The 14,251-nt window shown below is 38.2% G+C and overlaps 1 protein-coding gene across 5 annotated transcripts in view; it reads right to left on the bottom strand.

Moving 5' to 3' along the window:
• The window catches only part of LOC126481440 (putative transferase CAF17 homolog, mitochondrial), a 57,941-nt gene that overhangs the window by 11,050 nt on the left and 32,640 nt on the right, over nt 1-14,251 (bottom strand). For 2 of the 5 annotated variants that reach the window (XR_007587558.1, XR_007587559.1), the window contains one exon: nt 7,286-7,304. The exons of 2 other annotated variants lie outside the window; for them this stretch is intronic. The gene's annotated coding sequence lies outside the window, so the exon portion shown is untranslated. Of the gene's footprint in view, nt 1-7,265; nt 7,305-14,251 lie in introns of those variants that run through there. One more of the 5 variants, XR_007587560.1, reaches the window with a different exon arrangement.

The following is a 14,251-nucleotide window of genomic DNA, read 5'->3' as shown; positions in this document are numbered from 1 at the left end:
GACATGAATGGATGCAGGTGATCAGGCACGATGCTTGCGTATGTCTCACCTGTCAAGTGTCATATCTAGACCTATTTTGGGTCCCGTATCACTCCAACTGCACAAACCCCACACCGTTACAGAGCCTCCACCAGCTTGAACAGTCCCTTGCTGACACACGGGGTCCATCGATTCATGAGGTTGTTTCCATACCTCTACACGTCCATCCACTTGATATAGTTTGAAATGAGACTCGTCCAACCAGCCAACATGTTTCCAGTCATCAAGTCCAATTACGGTGTTGATGGGCCCAGGCAAAGTGTAAAGCCTTGTGTCGTGCAGTCATCAAGAGTACACGAGTCAGCCTTTGGCTCTGAAAGCCCATATCAATGATGTTTCGTTGAATGGTTCACACACTGACACTTGTTGATGGCCTAGCACTGAAATCAGCAGCAGTTTGTGGAAGAGTTGCACTTCTGTCACACTGAATGACTCTCTTCAGTCATCACTGGTCCTGTTCTTGCAGGATCTTTTTCCAGCCACAGCGAAAGCGATATCGGAGATTTTATGTTACCAAATTCCTGATATTCACATTACACTCATGAAATAGTCAAACGGGAAAATCCCCACTTTATTGCCATCTCGGAGATGCTGTGTCCCATCTCTCCTGCACTGACTATAACACCTTGTTCAAAGTCACTTAAATCTTGATAACCTGCCATTGTAGCAGCAGTAACAAATTTAACAAGTGTGCCAGACCCTTGTTGTATTATATAGTTGTTGTCAACTGCAGCACCATATTCTGCCTGTTTGCATATCTCAAAAAATGATATTGTTACTATTTACATATCTCTGTATTTGAATATGCATGCCTATACCAGTTTCTTCAGTACTTCAGTGTATTATCATACTGTTAATCAATGTATACCATAAAAGTAAGTGTACAATGTGTGTGCCACTAAAACTCAGAAACGAATCTCAGAACGATCAAGGGAGTTATATGGTGTGATAGCCCTCTGCCCCCATCCATGAAGGAGTTTCTCATTTTCACCTGAAGGGCATGCTTTTGAAGATATAAGGGAAGGGCTGGGAAGTTTCACCCTCTAGAAATTTCCAGAACATTCAAGCGTATTCAAGAACATTCCATAACATCTGTGAGTATTAGAGAGCATTCCACATCATTCAACAATGATCTGGGATGTTTTTGAATGTTTGGGAATAATCTGGAAGATTCAAGAAGATTCGAGAATGTAAAGGAACATCCCAAATCATTGTGGAAGATTCCAGAACACTCTCGAATATTGTGGAATGTTCTGGAACATAGTGGACCATTCAAAGTCTTTTTGGTATGTTCTGGAATTCACCACTGGTGGGGCTACCCATTGGTAGGGGTATATACAGCAAAACCAGTCATAGGTTCAAACATCAGTTTCATATCAGAGACAAAAGGATGAACAAAAAAAAAATAGTGCAGTGACTGAATAAAAAAAATTGTGAAGTGTGAGTAGTCAAAGTGATACAGTGACTGAATGTAAATTGAAAACAAGGCATGAAAACTGTGCAAAGTGTACTCAGTGTACCTGTTACTAAAAAGTTGATTTCATTTATGTTTTGAACGATGCCCAAATGTAAAAGAGGACAAGATATTGCCAGTTCTGAAGCAAATGGAGAAAACAAAAAGAAGAACACAAAGCATGTGTAAGTTCCCAACGAACGGCAACCAAAGATCAACGAAATTAACAGATTGAAGAATCAAGAATTGTAACACAATTTTATAATAAAAGATGGCAAACTCAAGCTAGCCATGAATATATCACTCAACAAGATGAGGAAAGTAAACAGTACAACCTAACAAATGAAGCATTCCAGTAAGTGATGAAAGAATATAATGAACATAAACACGTCGTAATTGGAAAAAAGGATAATGTCTGCCAATTCTGCAATGCAAAAATGTTCAGTAGAGAAAACCAGGATTCTGCTGCTTGGATTACCACAACTAGAAGCACCTCCACAGAAATTTTTATATTAAATGATTGGGGAAACTCCAGAATCAAAACACTTCCTTCAAAATATAAAAGCTTACAACAACTGCTTCCAAATTACTTCTTTTGGTGTCACTTTGAACAATACTAACAGAGATGAAATCAATTGTGTTTTTTTTTTTTTTTCCATCCAAGGACAAGTCTATCAAAATGCAGGACCATTATTACCACTACCCAATGAAGACCATAAATTTCTGCAAGTATATTACGTCAAAAATGAGGGAAAAGAAATTGATCAACAATGCACAAATATCATTGGGTTGAAAGGAGAAGTATTCCAAGATGTACAGAGGATATTACACAAATACAAACGGCTGATTCAATATTCACAACAGCACTAGACTGAATGATTTCTGATGACTATAAAGTTATAATTGAAGCCAATAAAAGACCACCTGGAGAATATGAATGTTGATTTAATGCACCTCAGGTAGACAAAGTCACCATCACAACTGTGGATGATGAAAACACAAGCCGTCATGTAATTGTACAATGAAGAAAGAAGTACTACAGCGCATTGCAGAGACAACTTTGATAGGATGGCCTCCAATATTTCTGTATGGTGAGGAGGGATTTCATACTATGTGAAACAAATCCAACCTGAAATACAACAAAAAAACAAACAAAAAAGTCACTTCCAACAAGTTGTATGCTTACCGCTTAATGATCAGAGACGATGAAATATATGATCACATTCTCAACACTCACCATTTATACCAACAATTCCTGGTAGATATGTCTGCAAAAATAAAAGCAGAACAGATGCTTTACATAAGACTGAATCAGAAAAAAACTACACACAGAAGAACACATCCATCTTCAAGACGCAATCATAAATGACGGAAACATTGACGGCATTGGAACAGTGGTAATCTTACCCTATTCACACATAAGAAGTCCGAGACACAAGCACAAATACACTCAAGATGCCATGACCTACATAAGAAAATATTGATGACCTGACCTCTTCATAACATTCACAAGCAACTCATCGTGGCCAGAAAGCAAAGAACAACTAAGATTTGAATAGCCCCTATGTATCACCACGACATAATAGCACAAGTTTTCCAACAAAAAAGAAATGAGATTTATTGAAGTCATCATAAAATACCACATCTTGGAAACCGTCAGATCCTGGATGACCACAATTGAGTGGCAAAAATGAGGACAGCCTCACTCACACAATCTCACATGTCTACATGACAGAATTCATCCCATAGATATCGACAAAATTATCCAATCTGAATTTCCCAATCCACAAGACGACCCGCAACTGTGCTACATAGTAGTGAAAAACATTATTCACAGACCACGCTGGCATTTAAAGCCCAATTCGTCATGTATGAGTGATGGAGGGGGGGGAAAAAAAAAAAAAAAACAGAAAACAGAGCCATACTTGGACAACGCACAAACCAGAGTTGATAGTTATCCCAAATACAGAAGATGATCACCCAAAAATGGCGGCTACACTGTAAAAATATGAATATCAGGCAGCAACGAACTGAAAATAGGTACTCAATGGGTAGTATCACACAACACATTATTTTCCAAAATGTTCCAAGCACACATAAACGTAGAATACTGCAATTCAAAGAAATCCACAAAATATGTCTGCAAGTATGTGAACAATGGCAGTAACATGGCAGAATTTAAAATAGCCAAAGACTGTAAACAACAAAACAAACAACAAGGATGTCATGCACGAAATGGGAAGATACATAACAAAGCAGCATGGCATTTTTTCAGTTTTCCCATACACGAACACAAACCAACCGTGCAACATTTAGCAGTACATTTGGAGAATGGATAGAGAGTTTACTTTATAAAAGATATTACCAGAAAAGTTGCAAGCAAATCAACTTAGAACACAACATTAACAGCTTTTTACCAACTGTGCCAAACGGATCCATTCACAAAAACATTACTAAATGACCCTCCAGCCTGCTTGAATAGCTTTTTAAAATCTTCACCAAACTTTTTAAAATCTTTACCAAAAAGAGCAGCATCATATGAGGTGTGTATTACAAAATTGTATGCCATGTTGGCACATAAAAATCATTAAATGTGAAACCATGCAAGCCAACAACAAAATTATTACTTTTTAAATCCATTACCAAAAACAGTTAACTATTCAAAACCACTGGGCAGTAAAACAAAACAGCACCACTTACGGTGCGTATCACAAAGTTGTATGCAATGTAGCATGAAAAAAAATCCCTAAAAATGAACAGCAATATTGGTATTAAAACAATAGGAGACCAAAAATCTCCACCACTTATGACCACTTACAAGCATAAAAACTTAAGCACACAAAACTCTGCAAATTCTGTGTAGATAAAACAACTTTTTCATAATATGTTCCACGGAAAAACAAACATTAAACCACATGTTGTCTTTTTTCAAGGCACGAAAAGTATACTTGCCATCCTGAGGAAGACAGCATAACCATACCCAAGGGCATATAGGGTGAGAGAGTGGGAGGAACATTGTAATGCCTTGAGAATTTCAGCGTAAATTCTAGAGACACTCGGTCTTCCACCGTCTCGAACACTCAATATTTTAAGTATGAGTGTGGGAGAGTGGAGATGTGTCTACCACACCACCGGTTTTTGTGTGTGCGGGATGGACGTGTATCAGGAGAATACACGTCAATCTGCGCAGCCAAGTGTTTGCCGCTCACGCCATAGAAGCTGTATGTGACGTAAAAGGAGCAAGCATGCGTTATTCTTTGATGGTGTAATGATTGTAATTGTTATGAAAAAATGAAATATGATTTGACCAGAGACTCTTAATTCGGGTGTTAGATTTTCTAGAAGCGAGAACCGTCTTTGAATTTCTGGTGGTTATTAAACTCACCACATTGTAAATATACTTAATTGTATCTGACGGTTAAAGACGCAATTGACTTGCAAGAATTTGTATACTTATGTGAGACTTGTGGAGATGGGAGAGGGGAGTTTTTCTTTTAATCCCTCTAACCAGCATTATTTCTTTGGAGAAGAAGTTGTGGAGATTGACGCAGCCGTGTATCCAGAGAAGAGGATCGGCTGAACGTTTCAAGTAAGTCAATTGTAATAAGAGAAAAGGAGAGTATGCAATGCAGTTTTGCACCACTTTTCTTGTCACCAAACTGTCAGAACGTGGTCACCGATGTGATCAGAACTCGAAGAAAGAGGACTTTTAAAACGAAATCAAGGTAAGAAGATATTGTGAGTTGCCATAGCAACGAATAGTAACAGGACAGAGAAATTGTTTTGCAGAGTTGGATTCTGCATAAATGGCAAAAAGGATGAAAGTTGATGAATACCAGACAAAAGAAGAAGTAAGGAAAATCTCAACAGTTTAAACTAAGAAGAGTTATGACGGGATCTATGTGATGAGGTTCCAGTGTGGAGAGTAAGCAGCCCTCATACAAATCGCGGGGGCGTGGACACAGTAACCAGCAACCAATGCCAACGGCGCCAACTGCTGCTCACCGGCGCTGGCGCCAACTGCTGCTCACCGGTGCTGACTACAAATCTGTTAACCGACACTGCCACTGAAACTAGCCTTCAACGTTGCCGGCGCCCATGCTGTTCACCAGCGCCAATTCAACACCTGCTCACCAATGCAGGGTAAGACTCTATGCCTAGCAGAACCAGCAACAGCTGTTAAAGTGACTAGGGAAATGCCAGACTGGTCTGAAATAATGAATTTAATTAAAGCCCAGCAGGCAGAGTCAGCAGCTGTAAATGCTCAACTAGAATTTGATATTGAACATAAATGTAATAATGTAGGATCTGAATTTAGTGAAAAATTAGTATCATTTCAAAGCATATGCAATGTACATTTGATGCTGTGAAACAAAGATTACACACTTTAAAGGAAAGTATTGAAAAGCAGGATAAAGTAATTCCTGCAGTCCAATTGCAAATTGCAGGCGTTAACACGCTAGTTGATAACGTGGAAAGAAATTTTAAAGTGAAACTAGCCACTTCAGATATAATAAGTATCAGTAATCATGAGGAACAGGTAGAAGAGATGATAGACAGAAAAGCTGATGCGAGAGTAACCTCCAACAATGTATCTCCAATCTTATCTTCTGAATTTAGTAATACCAAGCAGGATGTAGATGAACTGTGGAAGGAGTTCAAACTTATGCAGGGCAAAGTAGATAATAGAGTGACTTCCCCCCAATGTAGTATCAACTAGTGAAGTCATGACAGAGTTACAATGGGGAGCAAATTCAGGGTTATCTAGACAGTTCCCTAAGTTTAAGCTGGATGGGTAAGTACATCCTACTCATTTTCTGAATTGGTTTAACAAAGCCTTGCCGAAAAACTGGAAAGATTAAAAAAAATATCGAATTTGGAGTAGGGTACCTTTTAGGAGAAGCTTTGTAGTGGGGCACAGGGAACATCTAGAACTTTTTGTCTTGGGCAGACTTCCAGCAGTACTTTAAGGAGAAGTATTGGTCAACTAGTGCCCAGAAAAAATTAATATCTCATTTGTGGGACCCTAAGTATTATAACAGTATGTGGGGTACGATGAGAAAGTATTTCGACTGGCATTTAACACGTGCGAAGTACTTAGATAAGCCCATGGTGGAAAAAGGGTTGGTGCGAATTTTAATAAGACGTCTACCCATTTATGCCAGCAAAGATATACTGTGTAGTGGGTGGAAAACAGTAGGAGAACTGTTGTCTTTTGTAGATGCACTTGATGCCTTAAACAAAGACCGCAACGAAAACGTACATCAAAGTGAAAAACTGAATTGCAGAAGAGGTAGTTGTAATAGTAATTTTAAGAGACATGAGACCAACTCAGCTAGAGTACACCAGTGTAACCAGAACAAGAGTAGCGAAAATTACCAAAAGAAACATCCAACTTTGAATATAGGCCCAGTGGCATTGCAAGAATTTGTACCACTCAGTAATAAAATACAAAGCGGTAATGTAATAACCCAATTCAGTAACCAACCAGTGATTATCAATAATGAGGAAAATGTAGTGCGATCTCGATCCAGGGCCAGGACCCAGGTCGTAGAAATACATTAGGGGGGCTAGTCCATAATAAGTATGTTAATTTCACGCATAAAATACCAACCAAAGAATAGTTGTTACTGGAAGAACCGAGCTTAACCACCATTAATCCACAACCAATAATAATAGGCTTTTGAAGTTAACATATTTATAGATTCCGGGAGTGAAGTGTCACTTATTTCTAGCACTTTCTTTAGCACATTACGAACTAAACATCACTTACCGCTATTGCCAGTAACGGGGGTCTATGTAGTCAGTATTACTGGAACGAAAAGCAAAGTCTTAAAACACAAGACCCAGGTGAACTGAAACATTGGGAATATCCCATTTCATCAGACACTGTTAGCAGTAGAAAATATCAATAGGGATGTGTTGTATGGCCAAGATTGGCTGTCAGAATTTAACATCATATTGAATTTTGAGGAGAATCTTCTTTATTATGGTAAAGGTGGCTACAAATATTGTGTACCATTTGCAACGGACAGCTATATTGGTAAACAAACAACCGAGAGTCAATGTTTACGATTAACAGCGACAGCACAATTGTCACCAGAGATTGAAAAGGCAAGTCACGTGACACATTGAGTTGACATACAGGGCAAAGTAAATCAATCACCAATATTAACCAGTGAACAAAAACTAGATTTATATAAAATTCTAATGGAATATGAAGAAGTATTCTCCGATCGCCCCGGTAGTATTAGTGATTACATATGTAAATTTAAAATCAAAGATAGTACTCCATTTTTCTGTAAGCCATATCTCATACCACTAAGTCTAAAAGAAGCGGTTATGGAAGAAATTGACGAGATGATTGACAGTAACATAATAGAACGTAGCTCTAGCATCATGAATAATCCCTTGGTAGCAGTAGTAAGAAAGGCTACAGGAGGTGTGTGATTAGTGCTAGGCGCATGTACTTTGAATAAGCATATAGAGATGGAATGAGACAGACCAATTCAGAAAACAAAGTATTTTAGCATGATGCACCTGACTGCTGGAAATTGGCAAATTTGGTTACATCCTGAATCAAAGAAATATACAGTGCTTCTATTTGATGGGAAATCATATCATTTTAATGTGTTACCATTTGGGCTAAATATCCATGTTTATACGTGCACTGAATGAGGCATTAGGAAGGGAATTGTTAAAAGATTTAACAATATATGTAGATGATATAATTTCATCTACCTTGAGTAAAACTCTAAAAAGTTTTAAAGAAAAAGGTATTGCAATAAAATTGTCTAAACCGCACTATGGGAGGCAAGAGCTTAAGTTTTAGGGCAAATCGTAGGAGTGCAAGGAATTAGACCAGACCCGGAACGTATATAGGTCATTAAGGAGTGTCCACCCACTAGAAACATAAGACAGTTGAAGAGATTTATTGGAATGGCCGGGTACTATAGACAATATACACGAAGTCAAGAGCCGAATGGCCCAAGACTTCTACTTTTTTTTAAGGAAGGGAATACTGTGGGTTTTGGACCAAGAGGCCAATGATGCATTTGAAAATGTAAAAACAGCAGGGTGAGCCATTTAAAATTTCAACAGATGCATCCAACTATGGTATAGCAGCAAAACTTTTCCAAGGAGAGTCAGGTCTGGAAAGCACAAATCACAGTTCTATAGCTTTTGCTAGCTGGAGTTTCGACAAACACGAATTAAACTGTACAGCCAAAGAAAAGGAACTATTAGCAATAGTATAGGGTATCCAAAAATTCCAAACACTAGTATGGGGATCACCAAGCTCTATCATTTTTAATGGGTATTGATTACTAGATAGTAAATTAATGTGGTGGATTTGTTCCTACAGGAATATGACATTAAAATACAGTATATATTAGGTTCTGAAAATATTGTACCTGATGCTTTGTCTAGGTTACCTGTAGACATGAAAGAATTGAAACATATGGAAGGGCCCGGCGTAATTTCTGTGATTAATTTTTTGACAGTAGAATATCCACATAATGGGGTACAAGATAAGGCTTGAAGAATAACCGAAAACATTCATCTTATACCTACTTCACAGATATATATGCTATGTGTAACAAGAATTCCTTACCTCTTAATCAAATAGGGAGGTGCCAAATTATAGCACATAATTTATTTTGGAGGGACAGTATAACATCTCAACGTTGGTGCATATGTATTCCGAAGTGAATGGAGGATCAAATTGTGTGGCATGTTCATATGGGACACGGACACTTCGGAATAAAGAAATGTATAGCTCATATGAATAAGTTCTATTATTTTAAGAAGATAGGACAGAAGGTAGCATCTTTAATTAGGACTTGTGAAATCTGTCAGAATGTAAAAGAGAGTAACACACATGTTAAATACAAAATGTATCCAATCATTCCTAAGGTGTTACATGATCTCACAGCAGTAGATTTTTTCGGACCAATTCCAAAAGGGAAGGGAGGAGTATCATACATTTTTGACCTCATAGAGTGTTGCTCAAAGTATGTTAAATTATATCCTATTAAGAAAGTAAATACACAAACCATGATTCACTGTCTGCAACAATAATTTCTCGAGGTAGGCAAACCAAAACGATTTCTAACAGACAATGGTCACAATTTGTCAGTAATGAATTTAAAGAATTTTTAGGGTGGGAAGATGTTTATCAAGAACTAAAATCCAACTATAACCCATCATCAAATCCATGTGAACGAGTAATGAAAGAGATTGGGAAGTTATGTCGCACCTTCTGCCATGAAAAACATACGTTATGGGCAACGAAGAGCAAAGACTTTGAACTTATTTTAAATGAACTACCACATTTATCAACAGGATTAACACCTTTAGAAGTAATAGGCAAACCCTTTGCAGGAGAACCTCTTATTAAATGTTTCATTTAGCCTGAACAACCTACTGACGATTACCAAGTTAAACAGGAAATGGTCTCTAAAAATCTAGTTGACAAAGCACAAGAACGAGTGAGTAAACATAATGAGAAGGCTATTGAACCTCAGTACAAGGTCGACGACCTAGTTCTCGTAAAACAGCATCTTCAGAGCTCTGCCCTGAAGAAGGAGACATACATTTTTCCAAAAGTATGAAGGACCTTACCAAGTACAATCGGTAATACATCCCAAAGCCTTACTTTTAGTAGATCCTATAAAAGGATCAGGCGAAGGAAAATACAATATAAAAGACATAAAGTTGTATATTTCCCAGGGATGTTAACGTTCTGTGTTAACAGGCGGAGTGATGACCTTTGGATCCCTAGTTGTTTTCGGTGTTTCTTCTGTGCTATATTTTCCTGCACCAAATTCCCTTCAAATATTGAACTATACTGTAACCTATTCTTGAATTCTTAAACTATCCTATAAGTTTAGTACGAAGAAAATCGGATATGATGGTAAAGTAGAAAACTTAAGAGAACCACAAATGAACAGTGATCTCTAAACATGAAATGAAATGAATAAAATATTATTTGGGTGAAAGGTATAATATGATGATACTATTTAAACTGAGTGATGTCTAGGTGACATAAACTGAACAGAGTGTTTTATCTGTACATGTAAAATATAGTGTAAAGTGATTAACTAAACAACTATTTGATTGCAGTGTATAATTTTCTATTTTTATAGAACATTTTATACCTTTCACGAGATGTGATGTAAAGGGGAGGGTTTGTATTGGTTTTGGAAGGGGTGGGTATTATAGATCAAGGCATGATTTACACTAACAAATAAATCAAGGCTAACACAGAACACACACCACACCTTTCAAACGACTCTCACAAATGTTTGTGACTGATTCTTCACCGTCTGCCATTCCATAGGGGTTGCTAAGGTGAGAATGTCCGTTCTGTAGGAGACGTTTAACACCATACCTCCTCCAGCTTCTCCCTCAAGTACTGGCGAAGTAGGGATCCTGGGGAATGGGGTGAGAAGGGTTTCCTGTCTTTAGGACTATCTTATTTCTCTTCTTCAATCTTAACAACCATTTCTACTTTTTCCTTTCTTACTTCTCATCTGAGTACCGGTCTATCTTTCCCTCTTTACATATTCATATACTTCTATCACTGAAGTCCTTCTTATTTTCCATGGTTTCCAATACCCTTCAACTTATTTCATATAAGTAGGCCGAAGAATCAGGATACACAGACACACTTATGTGTACACACAACGAAACACAAAGATGCAAACAATCGAAGTACAGATAAAAATGATGTAAGAACCATCAAGTGTTGTAGGGGGGCAAAGAATGTGCACGTAGAGAAATATGCACACATGGCTGTTTATTGTGATGGTTCTACATCGCCTAGTTACTTGAGAAAACTATCAAGTAGATATTTATTAATACATATACATATACATAGGAAATATATGTATAAGAACAATGACTATTCTATATCGCATATGTACATAAGGATATAAAACCTATGATAATTCCACATCAGGGATACATAAGAGGGAAGTGTGAGTAAATACGTAAGAGCTCGATTGGTTAGCCATGCGGTCCAATGCACAGCTTTCCAGGTGGGAAGGAGCGCCTGGTGCCCAGCACGAATCCGCCTGGCGGACTTGTGGTGAGGTCCAGTTAGCCAACTAGTCTGTGGATGGTTTTTAGGCAGTTTTCCATTTGCCTCGGCAAATGTGGGCTGGTTCCCCTTATTCCACCTCAGCTACACTATGTCGGCAACCTGCGCAAACAAGTTCTTCACATACGCGTACATCACCATTACTCTACCACGCAACCATAGGGGTTACAATCATCTGGTGTGAGACGTTCCCTGGGGGGAGAGGGGGTGGGTGGGTGGGGGGGGGGGGGGGGGGACTGGGGGCAGAACCACACAATGACCCTGAAAGGGTGGTTCGGTGTGGGGTGGCAGAGGGGTGAAGTGGACTGCGGTAGTCGTCGTGGGGTTGTGGACCACTGCGGCTGCAGCGAGGATGGAGCCTCTCCATCGTTTCTAGGCCCCCAGTTAACAGACAATGTAATACAATGCAAATACATAAGAAGGAAGTGTGAGTAGTTAAGGAGAATATAAGCGAAGGAGGAACTAATGAGCATAAGCCAAGGATGAACTAATAAGCATAGGCCAGGGAGGAACTAATTGTGATAATTATTCAGGAATGTTAGTCAAGCATTTGTTTTGACGATTTGTAGGATAGTGGGACAAGTATAGCATAAGTAAATGTATGATATATTGAATAATATATTTGTGGTGTATATTGGAAGCATAGGAGTGGAAGTGTAACGGAGGACTCTAGGGAACTAAATGAAGTATTAAGAAGTGAGTGTTAAGTGTGAAACAGATTTAGTTTCCAGACAATATTTAATTATAGTGTACATAAAGATGTATACTAGGGTAATGAACCATGGTGCCTACTCAGGAAGGATAAGGAGGGTGCACCCAGCATGAATTGGATATAAAAGAGCAGGTATGTAGATCTAAGAAAGGCTGACCTATACTGTGCGGACAGGGCCACCAAGAAGGGGACTGACCTGTACCATAGGAAAATCGTCACCATTGCAGCCACACTCATGACAGGAGGACTAACTGCCCAGTCCGCCCCAACTGCCATTGAATATATCCAATGAACAATTCCCGGTACGCAAAATCTCAACAGCTTCTGAACAGGGTGAACTTCTAAAGCAAGCTAAAATTATCTTCTGGGATGAATGCATGATAGCACATAAAACATAACTCAAAGCCATGGACAGAACATTACGGTACTTGTGACGAAACTCTGAAATGGTGGGAGGAGCTATACTCATACTCTCAGGATATTTTCAACAAACACACCCAGCAGATGAGATCAATACATGCTTTAAAAAAATCGCATCTCTGGCCACACATATAAATGCTGCAACTAACAAAAAATAAGAGAGTTGACTTATCTCAGCTCAGTACAGCCGATAGATAAACATAAAACAGAACCGAAAATTTACGTTCCTAGCTTTCGGAACAAATGTTCTTTCATCGGGGAGGAGAGAGGGGAAAGAAAGGGAAGAAGGGAAAGGAGATTCAGTTACTCACAACCCAGGTTATGAGTAACTGAATCTCCTTTCCCTTCTTCCCTTTCTTTCCCCTCTCTCCTCCCCGATGAAGGAACATTTGTTCCGAAAGCTAGGAACGTAAATTTTCGGTTCTGTTTTATGTGTATCTATCAACTGTACTGAGCTGAGGTAAGTACTGGCCAGCCCCTCTATCTCTCTGTTAGTATTTGTTTCACATCTTTATATGAGATTTTCCATTAATCATCTAGAGTTGACTTATCAAAACATAAAACACCACCACATTTTGCTCAATAAATTTTACAAATAGGCGAAGGCACATATCCTACTAACTAGATGACCGGCCTCATTAAACTCAACAGTGATTCCTACTAAATGGCAACTGCTTAAAACAAACTCATCAACCACATTTATCAAAACAATCGCGTGTTCGAGCTAAGGGGAGGGATATATAGTGCCTCGAGAATTTTGGGGTGAATTCTAGAGACACTCGGTCTTCCACTGTCTCGAACACTCAATATTTTAAGGATGAGTGTGGCAACTAAAAATAATATTATCAATGATATCAATTTGAATATTCAAAACAACATTCCCAGTGAAGAGAAAATATACAAATCAATTGACACAATGGTAAACACTGAAGAAAGTGTGAACTCCCTCACAGAATTTCTAAACTATTTGCAAGTACCAGTAATACCATTACACTGCCTTTGACTTAATATTCGCTCTCCAATCATACGACTCAGAAATTTCAACTCACCAAAACTGTGTAATGGAACAAGAATGATCATCAAACAGCTATCAAATAACATCACTGAAGCTGAACTTATGACTGGAAACTACAAAGGACACACACTATTTATTCCTGGAATACCTCTGATCTCTACTGAAATGCCATTCCAATTTAAAAGACTACAATTTCCAATCAAATTAGCCTAGTTTTACAATTAACAATATGCAAGGACAAATTTAAAAAACTGTTGTATCAACCTCAAAGACTTCTGCTTCTCTAATTTTCAACTATACGTAGCTTGCTCTTGAGCAGGAATTTCAAAAATTTCTACATATATATCCTGGATAACAAAATGGAAAATGTTGTTTATAAACAAGTATTGTAAATAGTTAGAATATGTTTTCAATAATTTTCTTTTACCTCTTATACTTTAAAGTTTATGCTTTTATTCGAACTACCATACAATCTCATATCAACTTCCTGACTGAAGCCGGATATCCCAG

The sequence above is a fragment of the Schistocerca serialis genome, chromosome 5 (genome assembly GCF_023864345.2).
Source record: "Schistocerca serialis cubense isolate TAMUIC-IGC-003099 chromosome 5, iqSchSeri2.2, whole genome shotgun sequence".
NCBI classification, from domain to species: Eukaryota; Metazoa; Arthropoda; class Insecta; order Orthoptera; family Acrididae; genus Schistocerca; species Schistocerca serialis.
Note: the sequence above shows the minus strand (reverse complement) of the source record. Positions and strands in the feature narration are given on the sequence as shown.